Genomic DNA, 7,117 nt, shown 5'->3' with positions numbered 1-7,117 from the left:
ATAAAGAACAGAAATGATATGGATCTAACAGAAGCAGAAGATATTAAGAACAGGTGTCAAGAATACACAGAAGAACTATACAAAAAAGATCTTCTCGACCCATATAATCATGATGGTGTGATCACTCTCCTAGAGCTAGACATCCTGGAATGCAAGGTCAAGTGGGCCTTAGGAGGCATCATTACGAACAAAGCTAGTGGAGATGATGGAATTCCAGCTGAGCTATTTCAAATCCTATAAGATGATGCTGTGAAAATGCTGTACTCAATATGCCAGCAAATTTGTAAAACTCAGCAGTGAAAAAAGTCAGTTTTTATTCCAGTCCCCAAGAAAGGCGTGCCAAAGAATGTTCAAACTACTGCACAATTGCGCTCATTTCACATGCTAGCAAGATAATGCTCAAAATCCTTGAAGCCAGGCTTCAACAGCACCTGATCTGAGAACTCTGGGATGTACACTCTGCATTTAGAAAAGGCAGAGGAACCAGAGACCAAATCGCCAACATCTGATGGATCGTAGAAAAAGCAAGAGTTCCAGAAAAACATCCACTTCTGCTTCATTGACTATGCTAAATCCTTTGACTGTGTGGATCACAACAAACTGTGGAAAATACTTAAAGAGATGGGGATACTGTACCACCTTACCTGTCTCCTGAGAAACCTGTGTGCAGGTCAAGAAGCAACAGTTAGAACTGGACATGGAGCAATAGACTGGTTCCCAATAGGGAAAGGAATACATCAAGGCTATATATTGTCACCCTGCTTATTTAAATTATATGCAGAGTGCATCATGAGAAATGCTGTACTGGATGAAGCACAAGCTGGAATCAAGATTGCCAGGAGAAATATCAGTAACCTCAGATATGCAGATGATACCACTCTTAAGGCAGAAAGTGAAGAACTAAAGAGCTTCTTGATGAAAGTGAAAGAGGAGAATGAAAAAGTTGGCTTAAACTCAACATTCAGAAAACTAAGCTCATGACATCTGGTCCCATCACTTCACGGCAAATAGATGGAGAAGCAATGGAAACAGTGACAGACTTTCTTTGTTTGGGCTCCAATATCACTGCAGATGATGAGTGCAGCCCTGAAATTAAAAGACGCTTGGTCCTTGGAAGAAAGGTTGTGACCAACCTAGACAGTATATTAAACAGCAGAGACATTACTTTGCCAACAAAGTCCATCTAGTCAAAGCTATGGTTTTTCCAGTAGTCATGTATGGATGTGAGTGTTGGACTATAAACAAAGCTGAGTGCTAAAAAATTGATGATTTAGAACTCTGGTGTTGGAGAAGACTCCTGAGAGTCCCTTGGACTGCAAGGAGATCCAACCAGTCCTTCCTAAAGGAAATCAGTCTTGAATATTTATTGGAAGGACTGATGCTGAAGCTGAAATGCCAGTACTTTGACTACCTGATGCAAAGAGCTGACCCATTGGAAAAGACCCTGATACTAGGAAAAATTGAAGGTGGGAGGAGAAGGGGACAACAGAGGAAGAGACGATTGAATGGCATTGCTGACTCAATGGACATGAGTTTGAGTAAGGTCCAGGAGTTTGTGATGGACAGGGAAGTTTGGCATACTGCAGTCTTATGGGTTCGCAAAGAGTTGGACACGACTGAGCAACTGAACTGAACTTAATACTTCTCTAAAAATAAAATCTATTTACTAAAAATTATCCTTCAAAATTAGTTTGAAATAGAAACTTTCAATTAATAAGATTAAAGCTACTCCAGGTGAACACATCCTATAAACCATCAGGATGTGGTTTAGAAACCCAGGTGGCTTTCTCCTTATGTGTCTATATTGACTTTCCATTTGGCCCAAAGCATTCATCAAGATAGAGCAGGATGAATCAGTTATTGCATGGACTCTGCCTTGGCTCCACCAGGAGGATGTCTTTCTTGGGAAAGTCTGTCATGTGTATTTGAAATAACTCAGCTGGAATTCTATCACCTCCACTAATGTTGTTTGTAGTGCTGTTTCCTACGACCCACTTGATTTACACTCCAGGATATCTGGCTCTAGGTTAGTGATGACACCATCATGGTTAGCCAGGTCAGTAAGATCTTTTTGGAAAGTTCTTCTGTGTATTTTGCCACCTCTTCTTACCCTTGAGAGTAATTCCAAGCCAATTTTGTTCATATATTCTCTGGGTGGCAGCCCAACCAAAAGGAATGCCAGAAGATTCTAATGAGATTCTGCTTCAGCAGCCTAGATTCTTCTGTGAGACTGACGTGGTGTTAGATCACAGCATAATGAGCACAGTGGTCTAATGACTTTAGAACATAATGATAATTACCCCCATGAGTACCTCTACAATGGCTTAGTGGACCCAGGTTGGACATTTGGGGCCACTGTAAGTTTGATAATGATATTCTATCTCTCTTACACTTCACATTTCTGGATGAAAGATCTGAGAGTAAGGATGAAGGGGAAAAAGGTCAAGTTACTTTAAGAAGACATAACAACTTTGTGGCAGTGAAGACAGGACAACCCAGACATCTAGGGAGGGAACATCTTATACCCTGTAAATTAAGAGGAAGAAGGAGCTTCATACCTGAAAACTTCCTCAAGAAGGGAGGTGCCACAGTTCAGTTCTCCAATACTGATGTAAGCACCTTAAATTTAGTTGACTGGAAGGGCCTTCCATCCCCTACTACGCAACCCTCACTATAATTTGCTCCCTGTTCTCACTACTAAAAATTCCGTCAGAAGCAGCAGAATGACACCAGACCCTGAAACTCTCATGGAAAATACCTGTTAATATCTCCTATTTTTCCCTCCTCCTTTCCCTGGAAAAATGCCACCTGGTTAGTGGCATAGACAGAGAGGAAATACTGATCTGGTACCCCTAAGACTTAGTGGCCAACCAGATGACCACATTGGAGGCATTGTCAACTTGTTCTCTGTAATGAATATGTCACTTGGGAGAGCCCAACAAGTGGAAATTACACTTTCTTTCCAAAGGTAGTACATGTGCCCCAGGACTCCATTGCTTGTGAGGAAGCCAAACATTTGCTTGCCTCTCTCCCCAAAATACCCTGACTTTCACCTGAGGGACTGAATTAGGAAAATATCACTTGTGGATTATATAATCAAGATGACTGTGAAGATTTTTCCAAAATGAGGAGGGCCTTGGTTACTCAGGGGTGCTCCCTAAATAACTGATTTGTTATTTATGTGGACCCTTGGGCAGTTATTCCCATAATGGGAGCCATTCAATTAGATAATTTGTCTTTGACTTAAGTGACCGGTTACACTATCACAGGCCTGTAGTTCATTCAGGTGAGCCTCAGCTCTCTGGCCAAGAGACAGACTTGGAATAATGAACTGGTTCAAAATTGAGAAAGGAGTACATCAAGGCTGTATTTTGTCACCCTGCTTCTTTAACTTCTATGCCGAGTACATCATGTGAAATGCTGGACTGGATGACTCACAGACTGGATTAATATTGTTGGGAGAATTTTCACAGCCTCAGATATGCAGAAGATACCACCCTAATGGCAGAAAGTGAAGAGGAACTAAAGACCCTCTTGATGAAGGATAAAGAGGAGAGTGAAAAACTGGCTTAAAACTCAACATTCAAAAACCTAAGATCTTGGCATCTTGTCCCATCATTTCATGGCAATCTGTTCAGTTCAGTTCAGTCACTCAGTCATGTTCAGCTTTTTGCAAACCCCTGAACTGCTGCTTGACAGCCTTCCCTGTCCATCATCAACTCGAGAAGCTTGCTTAAATTCGTGTCCATCTTGTTGGCGATACCATCCAACCATCTCATCCTCTGTCATCCCCTTCTTCTCCTGCCTTCAATCTTTCCCAACATCAGGGTCTTTTCCAGTGGGTCAGTTATTCACACCAGGTGGCAATGGTATTGGAATTTCAGCATCAGCATCAATCCTTCCAATGAATATTCAGGACTGATTTCATTTAGGATGGAGTGGTTGGATCTCCTTGCAGTCCAAGGAACTCTCAAGAGTCTTCTCCAGCACCACAGTTCAAAAGCATCACTTCTTCGGTGCTCAGTTTTCTTTATAGTCCAAATCTCACATCCATACATGACTACTGGTAAAACAGCTTTGACTAGATGGACCTTTGTTGGCAAAGTAATGTCTCTGCTTTTTAATATGCCATCTAGGTTGGTCATAACTTTTCTTTCAAGGAGTAAGCGTCTTTTAATTTCCTGACTATAGTCACCATCTGCAGTGATTTTGGAGCCTCCAAAATAAAGTCTGTCATTGTTTCCATTGTTTCTCCATCTATTTGCCATGAAATGATGGGACTGGATGCCATGATCTTAGTTTTCTGACTGTTGAGTTTTAAATCAACTTTTTCACTCTCCTCTTTCACTTTCATCAAGAGGCTCTTTAGTTCTTCTTCACTTCTGCCATAAGGGTGGTGTCATCTACGTATCTGAGGTTATTGATATTTCTCCCATCAATCCTGATTCCGGCTTGTGCTTCATCCAGCTGGCATTTCACATGATGTACTCTACATATAAGTTAAATAAGCAGGGTGACAATATATAGCCTTGATGTACTCCTTTCCTGACATGGGACCAGTTTGTTGTTCTATGTCCAGTTCTAACTGTTGCTTCTTGATCTGCATACAGAATTCTCAGAAGACAGGTCAGGTGGACTGGTATTCTCATCTCTCTCTAAGAATTTTTCACAGTTTGTTTGATCCAGACAGTCAAAAGCTTTAGCATAGTCAATAAACAGAAGTAAATGTTTTTCTGGAACTCTCTTTCTTTTTCAATGATCCAGTGGATGCTGGCAATTTGATCTCTGGTTCTTCTGCCTTGTCTAAATCCAGCTTGAACATTTGGAAGTTCACGGTTCACATAATGCTGAAGCCTGGTTTGGAGAGTTTTGAGCATTACTTTGCTAGCGTGTGAGATGAGTGCAATTGTATGGTAGTTTGAACATTCTCTGGCATTGCCTTTCTTTGTGATTGGAATGGAAGTTGACCTTTTCCAGTCCTGTGGCCACTGCTGAGTTTTCCAAATTTGCAGGCATGTTGAGTACAGCACTTTCACAGCATCATCTTTTAGGATCTGAAATAGCTCAGCTGGAATTCCATCACCTCCATTAGCTTTGTTTGTAGTGATGCTTCCTAAGGCCCACTTGACTTCGCATTCCAGGATATCTGGCTCTAGGTGGGTGACCACACCATCGTGGTTATCTGGGTCATGAAGATCTTTTTTGTATACTTCTTTTGTGTATTCTTGCCACCTTTTCTTAATATCTTCTGCTTCTATTAGGTCCATACCATTTCTGTTCTTTATTGTGCCCATCTTTCCATGATATCTCTAATTTTTTTGAAGAGATTGCTAGTCTTTCTATTCTATTGTTTTCCTCTATTTCTTTGCATTGATCACTGAGAGGGGCTTTCTTATGTCTCTTTGCTATTCTTTGGAACTCTGCATTCAGATGTGTATAGCTTTCCTTCTCTCCTTTTCCTTTCACTTCTCTTCTTTTCTCAGCTATTTGTAAGGCCTCATCAGACAACCATTTTGCCTTTTTGCATTTCTTTTTCTTGGGGATTCTTTTTAAGTACTGGTGCTGAAACTGAAGCTCCAGTACTTTGGCTATCTGATGTGAAGAGCTGACTCACTAGAAAAGACTCTGATACTGGGAAAAACTGAAGGCAGGAGGAGAAGGGGTGACAGAGGATGTGATGGCTGGATGGCTTAGCCAACTCAAGGTACTTGAATTTGGGCATTCTCTAGGAGATAGTGAAGGACAGGGAAGCCTGGCATGTTGCAGTCCATAGGGTTGAAAATAGTCGGACATGACTGAACCACAAGAACTCTTAGGGGTGATGCATCATGCCCGGAAATGGTCAAGGCAGTATTCTGAATTTTCCAAATGAAATCTATAAAAGTCCCACTATACCTTTTTTTGATCATTATGTGGGGTAATTATACCTTATTTTGTATTACTTCAGTATTAGTTATATTGTTCATAAGTCATATTGAATAGTTGCTATCTCTCTTTATATGTTTTCCCTGGAAAACATGATTTCTTTAACAAAAAAATTTTGACCTTTGCCTTTGTATTTCTAATCCTAGAGCCTAGGAAGGTGCTTAGGTATGATAGAAGCCTCTTTAAAAAATGTTTCTTAACTAGAACTCACTTGTGAAAGATGGACTAGGAGAATAGTATTCAAATTAACTATGAATTGTGTAAATAAAAACACAGAATCTCATTAAAAATGATTATTTTTTCTTTATATTCAGAGGAAACAAAAGATTTGGGGATAAATATTACATACTTCTTTTAAAATTCTTTAATAGTGTATTATTTCAGGAAAAATTCAGTAAAAGTCTAGGAGATTAATATATGATTCTTCTGGTTTTCCCCCATTGCATTAAGCTATTTAGCAATGTTTTGACACTTAATAGCTATCTATAGAATTATTTGATTGGATTATATTAATTTTTTTGGCCTTAATGATGCTTATCAAATTAGTCCATTAAAGTGAAAAACATCACACTAAATTTCAAAATGCCTGCTTGAGATGAATGACAAGTTCATGAAACTAAAGAGAAAAGAGTCAAATAGTTACAAAATGTTTTTTTAAACAGATTTCTTTAGTCTCTGTTTAAATATCTTGTGGTGAGTTTGGGCGACAGAAAAGGGCTCTGTTTTTCTGGTTTAAGTGATGTGCTTAGTATTTAGAGAAGTTTAGTCAACCAGTTTTATAAAAGCAACATGAGAAGAGAGGAGTTGCTGGGGATAACAATGAATAGTCTGTGAATGACTTTGGTAATAACAAGCTTGTCTCAGAATCCTGTGTGACTCAATGCAATGCTTTACTTGCGAGTCTGAGTTACAGCTTTCCTGCTGGCCTACAAGTCTCACCTTCCCTTGTTTTTTTTTTTTCCCCTCGTTTCTTCTGAATGTATTCCCCAGGAAGTGAAAGCTACAACTTGCTTGGACAGACATTCCAGAGCCTTTGGATTTTATGGACATAGTGAATGTATTCAGAAGCTTCCTGCTTGGTGGTGACACTCTGTGTTCTTTTGTGCATATTCTAAGTGAACTTTGCTCCAGACAAATTAGCCTAGGGCAAGGCGTTAAAAAGAGGAGATTCCAAGAGAGACACTTAACACAG

This window comes from Muntiacus reevesi, chromosome 14, assembly GCF_963930625.1.
Source record: "Muntiacus reevesi chromosome 14, mMunRee1.1, whole genome shotgun sequence".
In the NCBI taxonomy this organism is placed as follows: domain Eukaryota; kingdom Metazoa; phylum Chordata; class Mammalia; order Artiodactyla; family Cervidae; genus Muntiacus; species Muntiacus reevesi.
The sequence above is the reverse complement of the archived record's forward strand: the minus strand, read 5'-3'. Positions refer to the sequence as shown.